This window comes from Petromyzon marinus, chromosome 2, assembly GCF_048934315.1.
Source record: "Petromyzon marinus isolate PM22_M1 ecotype Great Lakes invasive population chromosome 2, UKy_Petmar_22M1.pri1.0, whole genome shotgun sequence".
NCBI classification, from domain to species: Eukaryota; Metazoa; Chordata; class Hyperoartia; order Petromyzontiformes; family Petromyzontidae; genus Petromyzon; species Petromyzon marinus.
The window spans coordinates 16,514,413-16,534,851 of NC_133668.1; the positions used below are offsets into that span (position 1 = coordinate 16,514,413).

A 20,439-nucleotide genomic window follows, 5' to 3' on the forward strand; every position below is an offset into this window, starting at 1 on the left:
TACATGAGCAGCAGTGCTGGCCCAGATGCAACGCTCCATTAATCAATTCATTGATTAATATAATTTCTTGATTTGCGATACGGGTATCTATTTGTATTTGTGTATACAGGTTCATGTGACCATCCAGCTATATGGACCAAATTGTTTAAACATAGAAAATATATTTGAATTCAATAAAAAATTTGAAATCGCAATGGGCTACTCATGACACCTTTAACTCCGGCACTTCTCTCATGACCTCTGCCAGAATCTTCTGACCTCTACTTACACAAGTGTTCCCAGCCAGGCTATAGTCGCCAATTCAAAAGCCTGTTGCAGTTAACAAATACTACGCAATTTAGAGATGTATTGAGACACCTGGAGTGTCTAATTGGTCAGATCAGAACTGTGAGTCGTTCTTGTACTAGTGTAGTGACATAGAATGGGTCACTACGGCGGGTAGCACCTGTTTCTGACAGTGAAGGACATTTGAGGATACAGTGGCCGGTCTGCCAGTAGGTCATGTGATAGGCACGGATGTAGTGTAAAGGTGACAGAGGACACGTGGGGCAGAGCCCATAACCTTCTGGTAGCTTCCAGAAGGGGGTGTGGCCAAGGGCGGAGCCAGGCCATGCTGGGGAGGATAAAAGGTAGGCCCCAACACTGGGTCGGGGCTGCTGCGATTTAGGAATGGAACCTGTCTTCACAAGTCTTCGTTCCCGTCTTCACCTCCTCGTCAGTGTTGGGTCAGGCAGTGTGCCGGCTGTCCTGACCCGTATATAGTTATCCCCAATACTGTGGAAAGTGTATAATAAACGTGTATGCCTTCTACTATTAGTGTTTCTGAAGTGACTCACTATCCTCGGATGCCAGAACATTAATTACAGCAAAAAATAAACTTTGACAACTAATGGTATTCAAAAATTCATTGAGTAGAGTCAACTGTTGTCATTCATTCATTGAGTAGCGTCAGCTGTTGTCATTTATTCATTGAGTAGAGTCAGCTGTTGTCATTCATTCATTGAGTAGAGTCAGCAGTTGTCATTCATTCATTAAGTAGCGTCAGCTGTTGTAATTCATACAATGATTAGTCAGCTGTTGTCATTCATTCATTGAGTAGAGTCAGCTGTTGTCATTCATTTATTGAGTAGAGTCAGCTGTTATCATTCATTGAGTAGAGGCAGCTGTTGTCATTCATTCATTGAGTAGTCAGCTGTTGTCATTCATTCATTGTTTAGCGTCAGCTGTTGTAATTCATTGAGTAGTCAGCTGTTGTCACTCATTCATTGAGTAGCGTCAGCTGTTGTCATTCATTCATTGAGTAGTCAGCTGTTGTCATTCATTCATTGAGTAGCGTCAGCTGTTGTCATTCATTCATTGAGTAGAGTCAGCTGTTGTCATTCATTCATTGAGTAGAGTCAGCTGTTGTCATTCCTTCATTGAGTAGCGTCAGCTGTTGTATTTATTTAGTCAGCTGTAGTCATTTTATTCACGGCGCGTCTTTATTCTGATTGTCTTATGTACTGACTTGCCTCTTATGCACAAGAATAGAGTGACACCGTGTGGTTAGCTCGCACCTCCTGAGGCTAACAAGAACCATACCTGCTCGACTATTTTTCCCCCAGTGCTGATTTTGAATATACCGTGCCAGTGACGAATTTAGGCTTAATCGACCGAACCGGAACAAGTCAAGTGTACACGTCTTCAGGAAAAATTCTGATAAGTTTGTTTTGCATATGCACAGATACTGCTTTTTACACATGCTTGTGTTTAAAGTTCAGGTTTGACGTGTCAATTGGCTATTTGTACATTGTCAAGAGTTGAGTTAAGTCACTGGGCTTATGGTGTATGCCAGACATTAATACAGACGACTTATAAAGTTATTCTCCGTGTTGCCCACACAGGCTGTTGTATGTACGCATGTACATATGGAGGGGTAATCGGCACTCACCACTCTTGGGCTGGTAGCTCCCCCTTCTCGTCAATAGGGGGCGGAAGCGCTACCACGCCAGTGTTAATGACCACAGCCCAAAAAGGGGCCAACGACAATCCCTAGGAAACGGATCCTGGGACATATTCCCCGGGAGGGGGGACCGGGGGATGATGTCACCTTCCAGAAAGTTCTGGAAGGGAGGCGTGGCTAGGGCGGAGCAAGCCACGAACCAGTATATAAGCCGGACCTCTCAAGTGTCTGGCTCAGTCATCTCCAAGCCAAAGACCGAAGACCTGGGCTGAAGCTAGGACCCTGGACCTCAAGCTCCGTTGTCCTTCTAAGGGCCGGAGTTCAGCGAGGCCAGTGGTCGGGGAAGGATAGGTCCCTGGAGGATGGGACCCTGGAACCCAAAGCTCCGTTATCCTTCTAAGGGCCGGAGCTCAGTGAGGCCAGTGGTCAGGACCCGAGGACCCGGTACGGTCGGGTCAGCATAGCCTCCCCTAGGGCCCCAGCCGGAGGACGAAGGTTAACGGGGTTCCCAGTGATAGTGCCCGTATAGTCCGGAGGCCATACCTCCCCAGGTATCGGGTAAAGGTGGCCGCTATACCCCATTGTGTTAGGGACCTTGTAGAAAAGCCAAATAAATATCGTATTGCCTCACCAGAAGTTCTCGGTCAATTTATACCCACTGCACATACAACACCGTACGTCGCCAACCGTGCTAATCAGAGGTGCAAGTGCTGTTAGAGAGCACCAATGTATGGGTAGCATGGTTCACAAGGGGGCGATGTAGCCAGCCTCCTCATTGCCGATGAACGAGACAGACGTAAGCACAGGTTATATTTACACACTGAACGAAACAGGTACTCATTTAATGCTGAGTCGACCCAAGTTTGGATATTCGTAACTGATGTTGGCTGTGAGTGGGAATAAAACTCCGTTAGGCGGTTTCACAGCACAGATCATGCAATAGTTAGTGCACAAAACTAGCTCCCAGTTTAGGAATATAACGGATGGTTCAATGTGCTTACGACAACCATAAATGTTACACAATGCGTGCAACATAGAATTAATGATTGATTACACCACCACATTTGTCACCACGATATAACATTTTATGTCACGATGACAGTAATTAACGTCAAGTTTTATTACACCATAAACATCCCATTATTGTGAGTATCGTTCCATATTTACTTTAATACTCTAGAAAAACATGAAATATTTAACTTAGTGAGCAAGCTGGTTTTGGAATGGATTTTCCACCGCTTATCACATACATGTTATCAATCAGACTTTAAAAAGAGAAACGATTATGTAATACGTCTAGATTTAACTAATAAAAAATATATTTAATTCAAAGGAATTTTAAGTCATCCAAATTCTCTCAGGCAACAAGATACATTTTCACCAAAGCAATTCAAATCAAAATTACAATATATTTTCCAAATTCCAATATTATTACAGCAATAAATGAATAAACATATGAAGTATTAGTGACCCAAAATTTGCTGATAAAAGAGTAAATGAAAGGGATAATCAAAATTATTGAATAACTTCACAAAATCTACGAAAAGTTCCACTTAATGTAAATGAGTAAAACAAAATTAGACTTAGCCAGGGCATATCGCCAAAAAAGTTGGTCGCTGATGTGAACGAGACTGGTGATGGAAATGCCGCCAAATAAGAGAATGTCCCCAAGATTACGACCATTGTGGAGGTGGAACAATGAGATCCGTTCATGTGCAGAACTGAGCTGACTTGCGGCATAAAAACCGAGAGTGGTGGCATGTGGAGCCTTCATCTACCAGTGGACAGACTATAAGTGATGATCATTGTTGACAAATAAGACCCCAAAGAATAAACTGGAAATTTGTTTTCACAGCCTTATGATGCTCAAAATAACAAGCAAATAACTGAAACATTAAGGTAAACTCCTAGAAGTGCATGAGGATGTTAAGAAAACATTTTCAGGCAGTTGCATGAAATATATTATAACTTATCTGCCTTTGCAAGTATTCAAAGAGACTGAAGTGTCATCCTTCATCATTGTAATTCACTCCCTGGTACTTTTTAGAGTTTAACTTCTGATCACAGAGATTACTTTTACCACGAGTTTCAAATGCATCTGATATCAAAAGGCAATACCATGTCAAGAATCAGCAAAAAATAGGCATCTTAGACAGATATAACATGCCTATCCATAATAATAATAATAACTACTTCGATAATAAAGAGGGACTGCTATGCACACAGCCACAATCCATACGAGGCCCAATGTGGTTCCGGCGATATTGAGGTTCCTGGCGATTATCGAACTTTCCAGTGCTCCATGCGCATCACCTCTAGTCCATTTGTCTTGCACCTACAAGAAAAAAAGAGATCCATTAGGGTGCACAAGGTTTTTTTTATCCTCTTACATAATGATATAGAATAAATTAATATTATACTCAGAAAAACCTAGTTTAGAGACTCCTTTTTATAAGAGTCCTGCTTGTGTTGTTTGGACAATTCTTTCTGAGTATTTTACCAGTGCCCATAAAAAACGGCAATGCATGTGGAAGAACACAAACACTTGATAAAGACTATATCATCAACATACTTGTGTGGTGATGATCTATTCAGGCACTTAATAACACCTGCATTTAGGTGTTTTGTGCATGGTCAGTAACAATCCTCCATGATTTACCATTCTCTCAAAATTGCTGGATTTAAAGTATGCTCCACAACACTCAAGCAATGGATATTTCACGCAAAATTGAGCTGCATTTGCTCTTGACATGAATACAATTTTCCATTTCTGAATACGATAGGACATTTGATTAAAGTTTGGGATGATGTAATTGTCTATTGCATCTCAGAAGAGCTCTTATTACAGATAGTGGGCTAAATTAACATTTTAGTTCTGCGGAGACGTAACAAAATACTTCTATCAAAGAGATATTCGCACAAAAAAACCACAGGGCTATCAGCTGGACCCCACACACAGGTGAAATGTGCGTGTTCAATTGGATGACATTTGTGTGAAAATACTATATTACAGAATTTATATTCAAACCGCCACAGTGTGTCTCTGGAGCTCACTGGGCTGCATAAACGTGTCTCTCTGGGTAATACATTTGGGTTTCGAACCCCCTGAGCCCATGGGAATTGGTATTTCTGAAGACGGTAAACTACTCACCATCGTAGAAAACACCAGTGCAGGGATGCCGATCGGCCAGCACAAGCAAAGGCAGGTGAATATGGACCAGCCCAGATAGCTCTGTGGTGCAATGCTGACAAACGTTTGAGGCTGTTGTTGTTGTTGTTGCTGCTGCTGCTGCTGCATAACGACCATCTGAGGCCCTTGAACAGGTTGCGGGTAAGCAGACATTGGCATGGGGTAATTGGGGGGCACAGGGGATGGATATGTAGAGCCTTCATTTTTCGCGCCCGATATGGTGTAGGGAGGAAGGGGTTGGGACCACCCAGAATTGTCCGGTCCGTGCATTCTTGTCTTGTTCACCTGGAGGACTGGTGGCCTTTCAACACAACACAGAAAGAACATATACATTTTGAGGTGGCTATTCATGTAAATATTGCTTTTTATTTATAGTTATGGTTAAGGTTACTTAAGTCATTACGGCCAATACAGATCATGCCACTAAAAAAACACCATCATCTTACAACCTGTACACTTGCCACATCCACTCTAAACCCAGTCTTCATTATACCCAAACATAAGGCCATTTTTCAATCTGAAAACTATTTGATCAATCAGCCTTCTGAGGGGAAACATGTCAAGGCACATTTAAGTACTTACATAACCTCTGACCAATTTTCGAATGCCATTATCTCATCAGCGATTTATGCAAAATTGTATAGAAACGTTTTTCATTAATCTACAGGGACCTCTATCTAGTGCGAAACAGTAGATTTATACAAACATCAGTATATGCGCTGTTGTTAAGGATTATGGACCAATACACTAGCACATTTCTCTACATTTCAATTCGTCAATGGGCTTTCTCGACAGATGTTTTGAGGAGCATTTCTCTAATCATACAAAATTTGATTTGGTTTCGCATTCAGTCACATAAGCAAGCTAAGCAAACGCTGATGTGTTTCCAGATGTTATAGGCAAGTGTTACCCGCCAACACATAATGAGCCAATAGGAACTATTGTACAAAAACTAAACATTTATTGTTGGATTGCTCATAGAAGGGGTCAACGGTAATAGTGAAAAGAAGTTGGGTCCTGTGTCATCTCCTTCATCGGATGGCTGGATTTGGAGAATGCTCATTTCCTGGTGCCTGTATAGAGGTGTACAGGCACTGTGCATTGCGAATGACGCACGGGCAACCCTTTGTACATGCCCGAGGTAAAAATGTATTCCTAAGTTACTGCAAGTAGCTATCTTCGAAGTACGAATAATACCTTATTCTTCTCTAAATTTTGATATTATTTGTACTGTTATGATTCTCGGAAGCAGTGTTTAATTGAGGGCAACCATGAAGATGGCAATTAAATAAAAGTGGACATTAAAATTATTTTTTTACTTTTTTTTTATTTTACAAGGTAAGGCCCACTGAGCTATATAATTCTTTTTCATAAGCGACCTGGCCACAAATGATAGCTCAACGAAGTGGCTCACCATGTGGAAATGTATAGCAGCCATTAATGAGGATCAGACCTAGCTCTGGCTCCGGCTCCTCTAGCATTCGGGTGGGTGGGCCACCATAAAAGTCATTCACCACTCGGGAGAGTGAACTCGGGTGGGCCAAAGTGATATTTCGTGGCTCAGGGCCAACCCCAGCAGCCCACTAGCACCAACTCTAATGAGGATTATTAAAAAGAGCAAGTCATAATTGAACCATCTTTTGCCGTTGGATTTCACACCTGATGCTGATTGCTTGTGTTGCAGTCGAAACGTCTTGATAATTTTATTGTTTTATATATTTTTTTATTATTTTATTATTTCCCTTCTACGTGACTTTACCGAAAGAACCAAGAATATGAACCATCTTGTTTTTGTGCATTGATGTAAGTAAAGTACGAATAGAGGTGACTTGAAAGCTCTTTAACTGCAATTCACTGAACACAAGTCTGCTGTAAGACTTCTAATCTTTCTAACTTTGCAACTAGCATGCAGTCACAATAAAGCATTACTTATAATTCAATGAACAACGAAAATGATTAATTCATATTCTTGCAATGCCATAAATAAGCCCGAATATACAGGGTGACAGCATTTTACTTCTAATTTTGATCAACGTATTTTTGTTACGTTGTAAATATTTCGTCAGAAATTTTAATATAAAAAAATATACGATCCAAGGTGATCATATAAATATATTTTGGAAAGCAGACAATACAATTATGGCAGACCTTGTATTGCACAAGCAGGCAATAGGGTATTCTTAAATGTTTCTTTCAGAAAAAGCTATATATAGATACATGTTGTGTATCTGCCCATATGGCTGAAAACTAGTCGGCATAGAGTTAATAATTACTCACTGCAACTGAAGGGGCACCTACGAATTACAATCACCACCATGTGGTGATTTATTCGGGTTAATCTTGTGTTCATATGAGCATTGTTATAAAACAGGGGTGTTTAATTAGTTACATTAAAAAACATGTTTGCCACAAAGATGATCTTATTACATCAGCAAAGGTCGTTTACCATAAGGGTAAGTCTTACCTTTCTAAAAGAGAAATCAGATTGGGTGCAACGCAATTGTGTAAAATATCAATATTGGGAACTCTAATTTGCCCATTTATTTTCCATAAAATTATCATCAAAACCCTCGTATCGAGCAGTGGTTTGCTTGCTTGGATAATCTAAATTAGTTGTATGTATAATAGTTGTCAAAAACATGCAGAGTCATTTAAATAAAGTGTCATCATTACAATCTCTCAAAACTGCAAATTGATAGATTGGGAATCTAGGGAAGCACTCCATCTGCCAAACTCGACTGCCAAAAAGCCACAATACTTGAAAATTAAACACTGATCTAAAAAAGGGTTGCGTGTGGATAAGGGGGTGAAATGTTGAACACAGAGAGTTGACCATTTACTGGAAATCTATGTTGACCTTACCCTCTTTTTTCGTGTCCTTGAATTGTGTTTGAAAACACTTTTTGTAGAAAGTAGTTTTTATATAACGATCCCATCAATACTTTAATAACATACATTATATTTTAAACAACCAGTAACATATCTAACTAACTCAATAAATAAATAGGTCATGGTGGAGATGCACATGGGGAAGCGTGCACAAAGACTAAGGTAAAATAACATTCATCTCTAATTCAATGTTGTGTTCCAGAATCGGCCTGCCTAAGGGTCTTGTGAACTTAGGGTCTAATGAAAGAAATGTCTGGGTGTGTAAATGCTGTCTTGAGAATTACAGGCATTATAGTGCCAAACTACCCAGCCACATCTATTAAGGACCGATTTATTAACCAAAATAATTTACACAAACACCTTCTCTCATTGTGTTTATTGAATAAGAAACGATTCAAACTGAGTATGATTTCTAATCAGGTACATATAATGTAATTTCACTGCTGCCAAATGAATATAAATGACAATAAAAACGCCCATTAGAAAGATAAACGTGAGTGATGAGTAATTGTTAATAATGAATACGAATGTAAATGTGAAACAACGTTAAAGGGTTTTGAAAAATATAAAAGCTCAATATAGTAGGAAAGAACTGCGAGCAATGAGGGTAAAACTATGCACAATGCAGAGCGAGAAACCCTGCCTAGGTGGAGTACATGAATACCTTATAAAATATTTGAAATGACTAACATGTCGATTGAAAGCTTTCGTGACTGCAAGGATGTGTAGGCTTTCACTTTAACATAGCTATTTCTGTGACCAGTCACAAGCTAATCACTCAGCTATTTCAATGCTAAATTCTCCTGTTTGATTTGTACTAGGTGCCTCTGTGGATGTGTAGGCTTTGACTTTAACATAGCTATTTCTATGACCAGTCACAAGCTAATCACTCAGTTATTTCAATGCTAAATTCTCCTGTTTGATTTGTACTAGGTGCCTCTGTGGATGTGCAGGCTTTGACTTTAACATAGCCATTTCTGTGACCAGTCACAAGCTAATCACTCAGCTATTTCAATGTTAAATTCTCCTGTTTGATTTGTACTAGGTGCCTCTGTGGATGTGTAAACTTTGACTTTAACATAGCTATTTCTATGACCAGTCAAAAGCTAATCACTCAGCTATTTCAATGCTAAATTCTCCTGTTTGAATATGTAAAACCCTTTGTCAAGGTGCCTCACTTCTCTAAACCAGCTTAAAAAACGCTACGAATCTTAACAACGTTCATTGAAGCTCTGTCGTCCCGACAGGTCTGTTCCTTTCACCTGAAGAAGGCCACTTGTGTTGTGGCCGAAACGTCGTGATAATTTTATTGTGTTATTTTATTTTATTCATTTATTATTTTATTCTCATTCTACGTGACTTTACCGAAAGAACCAAAGAAGATGACTAACATGTATCTTGCTTAACATTGTATTTGTAAAATAACTGACTATTCCTTTGTTCCAAAAAAATACAAAACGTTGCTTATGACAAGTGAGTGTTCAAGACAGACAGCCGAGATATCACAACCCTAAAAACATGCACTCCTTACCTGCAATTGCAACTTGTTCAGCCTTGTTCAGAATGAAGTAAGTCAGAGCATGCACAGAATGTATATTTCCCCAAGTCTTACTGTCTGTAAAGTAGTTGCAACTTTTACATAAGAGGAACTGGAAACAGCGTTTGAACTAGTTGTTATCAGCATTTCTAGTTTCGGCTGTATAAGGATGTATTGGGTATCTGTGTGTAAAGTAGTTGCAACTTTTACATAAGAGGAACTGGAAACAGCGTTTGAACTAGTTGTTATCAGCATTTCTATTTTCGGCTGTATAAGGATGTATTGGGTATCTCGATGTTTGCATGCCATTTGCACTGTTTATTTTTTTAAATAGGTTTGCATTTCCATTCCCTTCCTTGTCCCCAGAGCATGGCTTCCTTATCCACTACATCAGTTTCCAAGTTTGAAAAACGTATCAACGATTTATCTGAATAGGTTTAGAAAATCAGGAATGGAATTCTGATGGGTAACTCTTCTATTACTAATGCATGTGTTCGTCTGTATTCCCAGGCCTCCATCTAATTCGGTACTATTCCTTTAGCTCTTAAAACTCAAAACTCATGTTTCCACTCTCCTGCAAAAAACACACACACACTGGATCCCAACAGCATTAGACATTCCCATCCACTCTCAAGCCTCAATTTCCGCTGAAAAATCATAGAGAGGGTTATCGTCTCCCACCCCTCTGAAAATAACTCCCACAATTTGTCCCAATAACCCAGTACAATATGGTATCCACTTAGGTCCCTGCTCTTGTATGTGCTGTGACTTTCTTCGCTCCTCACTGTGTGGCTTACACTCCTAATTCTCATAAAACTTGCTGCTGCTTTTGACACCACAGAACACTCCATACTCCGTGAGCACCTCCGTAACTTTGTGGGCACCTCCGGCACATTTCAATGCTTGTTAAACTCTAACCTTATATTCTTAGTTTTTTCGGTAAAGTCACGTTGAAGGGAAACAACAAAATAATAAAATATATATAAAACAATTAAAAATTCTCACGACGTTTCGACCATAACTCAAACGGTCATCTTCAGGTGTGTTGGTTTGCATAAATTTATTTTTAAACGGCGCATTTATTTAAAAAAATCAGACTTATACGCACCGAACTAGATCAGTTAGACAAGACACTCTACAAATCACACTTATCATTGACGGCAACAATGTCCACATCGGATTGGGAACATGTAGACATATGTCGACCAAATGTAAGGAAAACCTTATTTCCAAATTTAACCTCCTCTTCAACAAAAGACCGGACCCACACACCAAAAAGTTAGACGTTAACAAAGTCGTAATTAATCGCAGTAACAGTTCTATTTCCTATGGTCTGAAATCCGTTTTAGCTAAAGGTCTAAACTTTGCAGTCACACCTAAACACATACCAGTTAATGATATAATTGCCCAAGTAGACGTTGCTCTCAGGGGCCTGGGTCACATCGCTGCAGACGTAGCAAGATCTGAAATCGCTGCAACCCTCAAAAACGCTAAGATGCCAGCTAGCAACCTCAGCAAAGATGAGCGTTGTGAATTATATAAATTAAAAAAGAGGAATGATATTGTAGTCCTCTCAGCTGACAAAGGCAATGCTACTGTCATCATGGATAAAATAGAATACAACAACAAAATTAAAGAATTACTCGACGATGGTAGTTATACAAAAATAAAAAGAGATCCCACCAACAGCCTCATCACACAAACCAACAAAATAATTTCTGATTCAACCACATTAATTGATCAATCTAAACAGTTTTCGTTGAAACCTTCTGCTGCCAGGCCACCAAGATTACCAAAATACATAAAGTAGATACACCCCTTCGTCCCATAGTCTCTACTATCGGGTCCCCCACCTACAAACTAGCTCGTTTTGTGTCTGAAATCCTGCGTCCTTTCACTGGAAAGACCACCTCTGCGGTACAAAATTCTACTCACCTGGTATCGACAATCAAGGGTATTTCCCTGTCCCCAGACGACCTGCTTGTCAGTTTTGATGTAGTTTCCTTATTCACCAAGGTTCCTGTACCTGACACCATCGCAATCATTGAAGACTTGGTTTATCAAGGACTAAACACTGATGTACCCCCCCTGGTGAGACACTGTTTAACCAATACATACTTCACTTGGAATGGAACTTTCTACAAACAAACTGAGGGCACCCCAATGGGCTCCCCCCTTTATCCAGTTATAGCTAACATTTTCATGGAGAAATTTGAGACTGACGCCATCCAGACTGCCACTCTGCGCCCAACCTTATGGAAGAGGTACGTGGATGACACTTTTGTCATCTGGCCACATGGCCGGCCTGCTCTAGACCAATTCTTCGACCACATCAATTCCATACACCCAGCCATCAGATTTACCATGGAAGTCGAAATAGGTGGCAAGATACCTTTTTTGGATGTCCTAATTAAAAAGAGACCTGATGGTTCAATGAGCCACTCTGTCTACAGGAAAGCTACCCATACGGATGCTTATCTGAAACCGGATTCCCACCACCATCCATCACAGAAGAATTCTCTCATCAAGACTCTGTATCATAGAGCCCAATGCATATCCGACCAGGAACACATAAGCAGTGAACTCAAGCACGTACACCAAGCTCTTAGGGCTAATGGTTACTCCGACTATACAATCCGCAAAGCTATCACTCAAACCATGAAGAAGAACCCTCTTGAGGAGCCTTTCAAAACCATCACTTTACCCTACATTGCGGGGATCACAAAAAAGATCTCCAAAATCTTGAATAAACACAAGATTCAGGTCCGTTTCAACACATTACATAAAATCCGTGATCTGGTTCCGTCTGTAAAAGATGTGATTCCGGACATACAATACCCTGGTGTCTACAAACTAAGTTGCCTCTGTGGTAGTAGTTACATTGGAGAAACCAAACGCCATGTCTCGGACCGCATTCGTGAACACAAAGCAGACCTTAAACACGGTAGGACCAACACCTCGGCCGCGGCAGATCACTGTTCTAATTCAGTAGGCTCACATGCCATTGACTTTTCCAAGACAGAGGTTCTTTGTAAGCCATCTGGCTTCCATGAGAGATTCGTTCATGAGGCTATCCACATATACAAGCACAGAGACAATTTCAACCGAGAAGATGGATTCTATCTTAGCAATCATTGGAAATATTTGATAAACCATTTCAAGTCTTAATTGATTGTTCATGCTTACAGTGGCTTTCAGACAGCATACATTATAAAAAACTTCGTCTCCCCCCTCCTCTTTTCAGAATATAGATGGACTAGTCCTAAATAAACTGCCAAATCGTTGCACGTGGCGCTAACGTTTTTTATAAATAAATAAATGCGCCGTTTAAAAATCAATTTATGCAAACCAACACACCTGAAGATGACCGTTTGAGTTATGGTCGAAACGTCGTGAGAATTTTTTATTGTTTTATATATATTTTATTATTTTGTTGTTTCCGTTCAACGTGACTTCACCGAAAAAACTAAGAATATGAATTACTGCAGTCACGAAAGCTTTAAATCAAAACTCTAACCTCTCAAACTGTCCATATAAGGACTGTATTCCTCTGAGAAACTCTTGTGCTGTCGTGTTCTGGGGATGTTCTCAACATATATTCTTATACTCTTTGGTTCTTTCAGTAAAGTCACGTAGGTAGAAAAATAATTGATCACGATGTTTCGATTGCAACACAAGCAATCGTCATCAGGTGGGACAACCACAGCAAGAAAAAACTGCTGAAGTAGGCGAGAAATCTGCCGTGGCACGAGGTTATATAGTAGGCCTCGGCAGTAGGGGGAGAGAGAGAAGGGGGGAGGAAGGAGGCGGGGCAGATAGTGGACCCCGCAGCAGCACTGGAGAGATCGGCTGCAGGGGGGGAGAGAGAGGGGGGGGCAGAGAGTGGACCCCGCAGCAGCACCCGAGTCACTGGAGTAGAGATCGGAGAGAGATGCACAGAGAGAGAGAGAAAGACACACAGAGAGTCGGAAATAACAGCTGACATAGGCAGGTAGAATGGAAACATCACAGTCAGTTAAGACTTTAACTGGTTAATAACGTCCTTCCAATGATTGCTCAGTTTGTACCCATCTTCTCGGTTGAAGTTGTGTTTGTGTTTATATATTTGGTTGGCTTCATGAACAAATCTCTGATAATAGCCGGTGGGTTTGCAGAGTACCTTCGTCTTGGAAAAGTCAATTTCATGAGCCCATTGCGTTAAAACAATGATCAGCAACGGCAGAGGTATTGGTCCTACCGTGTTTCAGATCTGCCTTGTGTTCGCGAACGCGGTCCGAGACATGTCGTTTCGTTTCCCCAATGTAACTGCTGCTGCAGCCACAACTCAGTTTGTAGACACCCGAGTATTGCATATCAGGATTACATCCTTTACAAATGGGATCAAATCACGGATTTTGTGTACTGTGTTGAAACGACCTGGATCTTGTGTTTGTTTAAGATTTTGGAAATCTTTTTGGTAACCCCTGCTATGTATGGTAAAGTGATGGTTTTGGTTGGATTCTCAGATGGTTGTCTCCCCATGGCTGGGGAGACAGCTTTGTGGATTGTATGGTCAGAATATCCATTCATCCTGAGGGCTTGGTGAACGTACTCCAGATCACTGGCTAGGTGATGCTGGTCGGAGATGCAACGGGTCCTATGGTGTAGTGTTTTGATGAGGGAATTCTTCTGGGCTGGATGGTGGTGGGAGTCAGGCTTTACATAGGCATCCGTGTGGGTGGCTTTCCTGTAGACAGAGTGTCCCAACGAGCCATCAAGTCTCTTCTCGATCAAAACATCCAGGAATGGTAGCTTGCCATCATTTTCCACTTCCATGGTGAATTTGATAGATGGGTGTATGGAATTGATGTGGTTGAGAAATTGGTTCAGTGCTGGAAGGCCATGTGGCCAGATGACGAACATGTCATCTACATATCTCTTCTACAAGGAAGGACGTAGGGTAGATGTCTGGATGGCATCTGTCTCAAATTTCTCCATGAAAACATTCGCTACTACTGGCGATAAGGGAGAACCCATTGGGGTACCCTCATTTTGTTTGTAGAATGTACCATCCCAGGTGAAGTAAGTGTTGGTAAGGCAGTGCCTTACCAAAGTTGGTACATCTGGATTCAGTCCCTGTTGGACCAAATCTTCAATGATTGCAATGGTGAACAGGGAGACTACATCAAAACTGACAAGTAAATAATCTGGAGACAGTGAGATGTCCTTGATTAGAGAAACCAAGTGAGCTGAGTTAAGTACAGCTGAGGTGGTCTTGCCCGTGAAAGGAAGCAGGGTCTCAGACAGAAAACGGGCCAGTTTGTAGGTGGGTGAGTTAATGGTGGAGACGCTAGGACGGAGCGGGGTACCTTCTTTGTGGATCTTTGGAAGGCCATAAAATCTGGGTGGCCTAGCAGCCAAAGATTTTAGAGAGCGCTACTTGGACGAATTAATAAGTGGAATTAGTGATGATATTGTTGTTTTTTCTAGCTAGGCGGTTGGTGGGATCTCTGTTGATTTTGGTATAGCTGCCATCATTAAGGTCCTGAATTTTGTTGTTGTAAGTGGTTTTATCCATGATGGCAGTGGCATTGCCCTTGATGGCTGAGAGGATGACGATGCCATCTCTATTTTTTAATTGAGAGAGTTCAAAACGCTCGTCCTTGCTGATGTTGCCAATGGGTTTCTTAGCGTTTTTGAGGATAGCAGCGATATCAGATCTAGTAACGTCTGCCGGGATGTGTCCCAAGCCTTTGAGGCTACTGCCGAGGCCTATATAACCTCGTGCCACGGCTGATCTCTCGCCTACTTCAGCAGTTTTTTTCTTGCTGTGGTTGTCCCACCTGATGACGATTGCTTGTGTTGCAATTGAAACGTCGTGATCTATTATTTTTCTACCTACGTGACTTTACCAAGAGAACCAAACAGTATGGATTCATGCAGTCACGAAAGCTGCAAATCATAATGTTCTTATATTCAACAAACCTAACTTATTTAGTTAATGCTGCCTCAAATATTGTTTAATTCATTGTTTTACAGTGTGTTTAGAAACAATTGGTTTCAGGTGAACAATTATTGCACTTAATATTATTGTTTTCTTGATTTAGTGCTATGTTTTGTGTGGCATGTGGAAGTCTAAAATGTCTTGTTATAAGTTGCATTTTAGGAACTCATTTAGCTGGTTCGCACTGGTAAGAGGGAAGGCCAGGATGTTTGAGAAGTGGGCTTTTCTGGTCTATTTTTTTTACGAACCAAGCACAACTCTGCTTATGAGGTCTGACGAATCAGCCGCATTCTGGATAATTTGGTCATATAGATATTATTGTGATATGTTATGTGCATCTGCGTAATAATGTGTTGAACGGTAAGTTAAACATAAAAATAGATGATATCAAGTTGAATAGTTATTTTAACACGTAGGCTTTCGCGACCAATATTATTCATAATAAAGGTTTTTGGGTTAGATCGCATTATTTATAAATGTGTCGTAACCCTCCAATCTAAATTAGGTCACGTTTCACATTCTTGCGTAATATCAAACAGGTTGAAAGATAATTTGCACCCCTGTTAATTAAAACAGACGACGATGTTTTATCTTTCGTTTTTGACCTTCGTCCACATTTTCCTATGTATTGGGTTATTCCCTAAAAAGTAATACTTTTTAAAGACTCCCATCCAGGAATGAAAAAGTATACATTATATTTTTATGGTTTTATACTTATAAATATGCCTGTGTAGCCAGCCGGTCCTGTCTCTCTCCATGGTAATGACGAGAGAACAGACTGGGTTTTTAAGTATTCGGGGACCTTTGATGTTAAGTTGCATTGTATTCTTGTCTCCTTCCGTATCACACGGCTTGGTTGAGATGACTGGACAACTTCACGAAGAATGAACACAAGTGGGTCTTGTCACGAAACACTTTATTACAAAGTGCTCTTCTGAGTAGTGTTATTATCTCTACAACAGTGACCAAGAGACACGTTAGCCCTCACGCCACAAAACACCACATTGCATGTATGTTTAACTTCTTTCATGCCATACATAGCCAACCGTGCTAATTGAAGGTGCGGAAATCTCCCTGGAGATGGAATAAGCAAACAAGTATTTTATTTCTCTCAGCCCCCTGCCCAAATCGCCACAGATATTTTATACATTTTCAAAATAAATGTAAAGATTACATTTAACTATATGTTTCCCATTACCGAAGTAACCAACAATTATTTTAGTCTAACAATGACCGTTTAATATATTAATATTGGTATTCATTTAAATGTATACAGATTGGCTCTAACAACACGTGGCTCACCGGTCTCCCATTGAGCCAACTCTGAAGAGAGCCCCTATAAACATTAATTTCACAACTGCTGTCTGGACGTGGCCTCATTTGCACGTGTGGCCTAGGGTGGAATCACTATTGCATTCCGTGGATGCCATTTCATGTACAATTATAATATTTGTGATTAATCACAGAGAGTCCCACACCGTCTACACTTATTTGCCCAGGAGAGCCTCACTGACTCAATAATCCAATGAAGTAATTTGCGGGTAATTCTTCAGCATGGGGATTTTTGCCAATACCAGTTACGTTGTATATCTTGTTTTAGCAATGAGAGAAAACTGGAGAACCCGGAGTAACTCGTGGAGAACAGGGGGAGAACATACACCACACAGGCACCAGATTTGGGAATAGAACACCAGGTCCTTTTTTGTGAGGCACAAGTGTTACCACTGTGTTATGCTGCCACCAATAATGCTTTGCTTTTGTCCCGTTTTAGCGATGTTTGTGTTGACCTTCGCCTTTGCACTAGATTACAAATCAAATTTCACAACCTCACGCATTGGTCAGATTACTGAGATGTATCTCATAAAAGCAGTTAAGACAATCTCACATGGAAGTCTACATACACTGAAACTATACATCTGGTTAGCTTCATGTGCTGATTAATGTTTTGTCATTTAAATGATTATTAAGAAAAAGTGACATCCTTCTTCATCGTCCTGAGATTCTCGCTGGGTGTTTTAACGATGAATTAATTTGTTCCCAATTAAAAAATGATGAGGATGCTGATGATAAATGATGATGCTGAATTTCATCTTTAAAATCCGTATCTCTTGTCCGTGTGTAGTGGGTTCAACTGAGTCGTACACTTAAACTTGGAGGCAGCACATTTATTAAATAACACAACGGAGTAACTCTACCCCTTAACGAGACAACAACCTAGGCTGGTGACCACCCTGGCTAGCTACACAGGTTACAAGGTAACTAACAAACTCGGACCAGGACAACCAACACACCGCCTGGTCCGCTAGCCCAAAGATCGAAGAACGTGGACGAAGGGTTTCTTCCCCGGGATGGACAAGCCCGATCCCTTCTGGGACTCGGCTTATATTTACTGGCCACGCCCCCTTTCCAGAACCCTCCCGAGGAACCTCGATCCTCATCATATGACCCTCGCACCCCCTTCTCGGGGGCCCCTCTGTCATCCCGTCCGGTAACGTGTCCTCTAGGGTCACCCAGGCTGTCATGACCTTACTCGACCTTCTCTTCAGGCCGGCACACACAAACAGTGCTCCTCTAGGGTAAGAATCCACCCATTTTTCGCCATATAGCATTGTGATATATAACGACTTATTGTTGGTAGCTTAGCTGATTGGAGAATATAGAGTTTATTGATAACATTGAGGTAATTTATATTTTAGTATTTTTTATTGGTTCACTATATAGTATTCATTATATATTGTATTGTATACCCAGTTACTGTGAATAGCTCAGATGTGTAGGCCTTAACTTCAACAAGGCCATTTCTGTGACCAGTCACAAGTTAATCACTCAGTTATTTCAATGCTAAATTCGCCTAGTTATTTCAATGCTAAATTCTCCTGTTTGATTTGTACTAGTTGCCTCGGTGAATGTATATGCTCTGACTTTAACATAGCTATTTCTGTGACCAGTTACAAGCTAATCACTCAGCTATTTCAATGCTAAATTCTATGCTAATTCCTTTGTCAAGGAGTGCCTCTGCGGATGTGTATACTTTAACTAAGCTATTTCAATGCTAAATTCTATGCTAATTCCTTTGTCAAGGGGTGCCTTTGCGGATGTGTATGCTTTAACTTTAACATAGCCTTTTCTGTGACCAGTCACAAGCTAATCACTCAGCCATTTCAATGCTAAATTATATGCTAATTCCTTTGTCAAGGCGCTTTGTTTCTTCTCACACAGCTTAAAGGTCGTGATCTCAGCGTGGCTTTCTCACTCCAGCGCTGTCCTCCAGACAGTCTCGTCCCCTTCACCTGATGAAGGCCGCTTGTGTTGTGGCCGAAACGTCGTGAGAATATTATTGTGTTATTTTATTTGATCAATTTATTATTTTATTCTCATTCTACGTGACTTTACCGAAAGAACCAAAGAATATGAATCCTTGCAGTCACGAAAGCTTTAAATCAAAATTTAACCGGCTCTACAAAGAGGGATTCCACACCACCTTAAGATCATTCAACAGACTCCGGGATAAGAAGGCTCAACTAATCGAGTCTCTCACCTTTCTGAAGAGATGCCGCGACTCTAAGGTAATACCAACCGCATTTACACTAACCTCTGCTGATGCAACTTCTCTCAATGCAAAATGAATTCTAGCTAGAACTAGCTTCGCTCTTATCTCGGAAAAAATCAGACTTATGCGCACTGAACTCGATCAGTTAGACAAGACACTCTACAAATCACACTTAACATTGACAGCAACAATGTCTACATCGGATTGGGAACATGTAGACAATATGACTACCTCTTCGGCTGCCACTATGTCGACCAAATGTAGGGTCAATTTGATTTCCAAATTCAATCACCTCTCCAGCAAAAAATCGGATCCACACACCAAAAAGATAGACGTCAACAAAGTCGTAATTAATCGCAGTAACAGTTCCATTTCTGATGGTCTGAAATCCGTTTTAGCTAAAGGTCTAAACTTTGCTGTCACACCGAGACACTTACCGGTTAATGATATCATTGCCCATGTCGACGTTGCACTCAAGGGCTTGAGTCCCATCGCTGCAGATGTAGCAAGATCTGAAATCACTGCAACCCTCAAAAACGCTAAGTTGCCACCCAGTAACATCAGTAAAGAAGAACGTTTTGAATTATCTCAATTAAAAAAGAGAGATGATATTGTCGTCCTCTCAGCCGACAAGGGCAATGCCACTGTCATCATGGACAAAACAGAATATAACAACAAAATTCAAGAACTACTCAACGATGGCAGCTATACAAAAATAAAAAGAGATCCCACTAACTGCCTGGTTACCAAAACGAACAAAATCATCTCTGATTCAACAGCATTAATTGATGAGACCAAACAGTTCTCGCTGAAACCCTCTGCTGCCAGACCACCAAGATTATATGGCCTTCCAAAGATACACAAAGAAGATACACCCCTTCGTCCCATCGTCTCTACTATCAACTCCCCCACCTATAAACTGGCACGTTTTCTTTCTGATATACTGCGATCTTTCACTGGAAAAACCACCTCTGCGGTACTAAATTCTACTCACCTGGTATCGACAATCAAAGGCATTTCCCTGTCCCCAGACGACCTGCTTGTCAGTTTTGATGTGGTGTCCTTGTTCACCAAAGTCCCGGTACCTGACACCATCGCTATCATTGAAGACCTGGTTCATCAAGGACTGCACACTGATGTACCCCCCCCCTGGTGAGACATTGCTTAACCAACACATACTTCACCTGGAATGGAACTTTCTACAAACAAACTGAGGGCACCCCAATGGGCTCCCCCCTATCTCCAGTTGTAGCCAACGTATTCATGGAAAAATTTGAAACTGACGCCATCCAGACTGCCACTCTACGCCAGACCTTATGGAAGAGGTACGTGGATGACACCTTTGTCA

At 40.9% G+C, this 20,439-nt stretch overlaps 1 long non-coding RNA gene across 1 annotated transcript; it reads right to left on the bottom strand.

The window, feature by feature from the left end:
- Positions 1-3,661: 3,661 nt before the first annotated feature.
- On the bottom strand, positions 3,662-9,775 carry LOC116946017 (uncharacterized). Its single transcript, XR_004403413.2, has 3 exons — positions 9,553-9,775; positions 5,094-5,433; positions 3,662-4,277 (listed from the first exon to the last, which is right to left on the bottom strand). It is a non-coding gene; the product is annotated as an uncharacterized LOC116946017 (long non-coding RNA).
- Between the last annotated feature and the right edge of the window lie 10,664 nt (positions 9,776-20,439).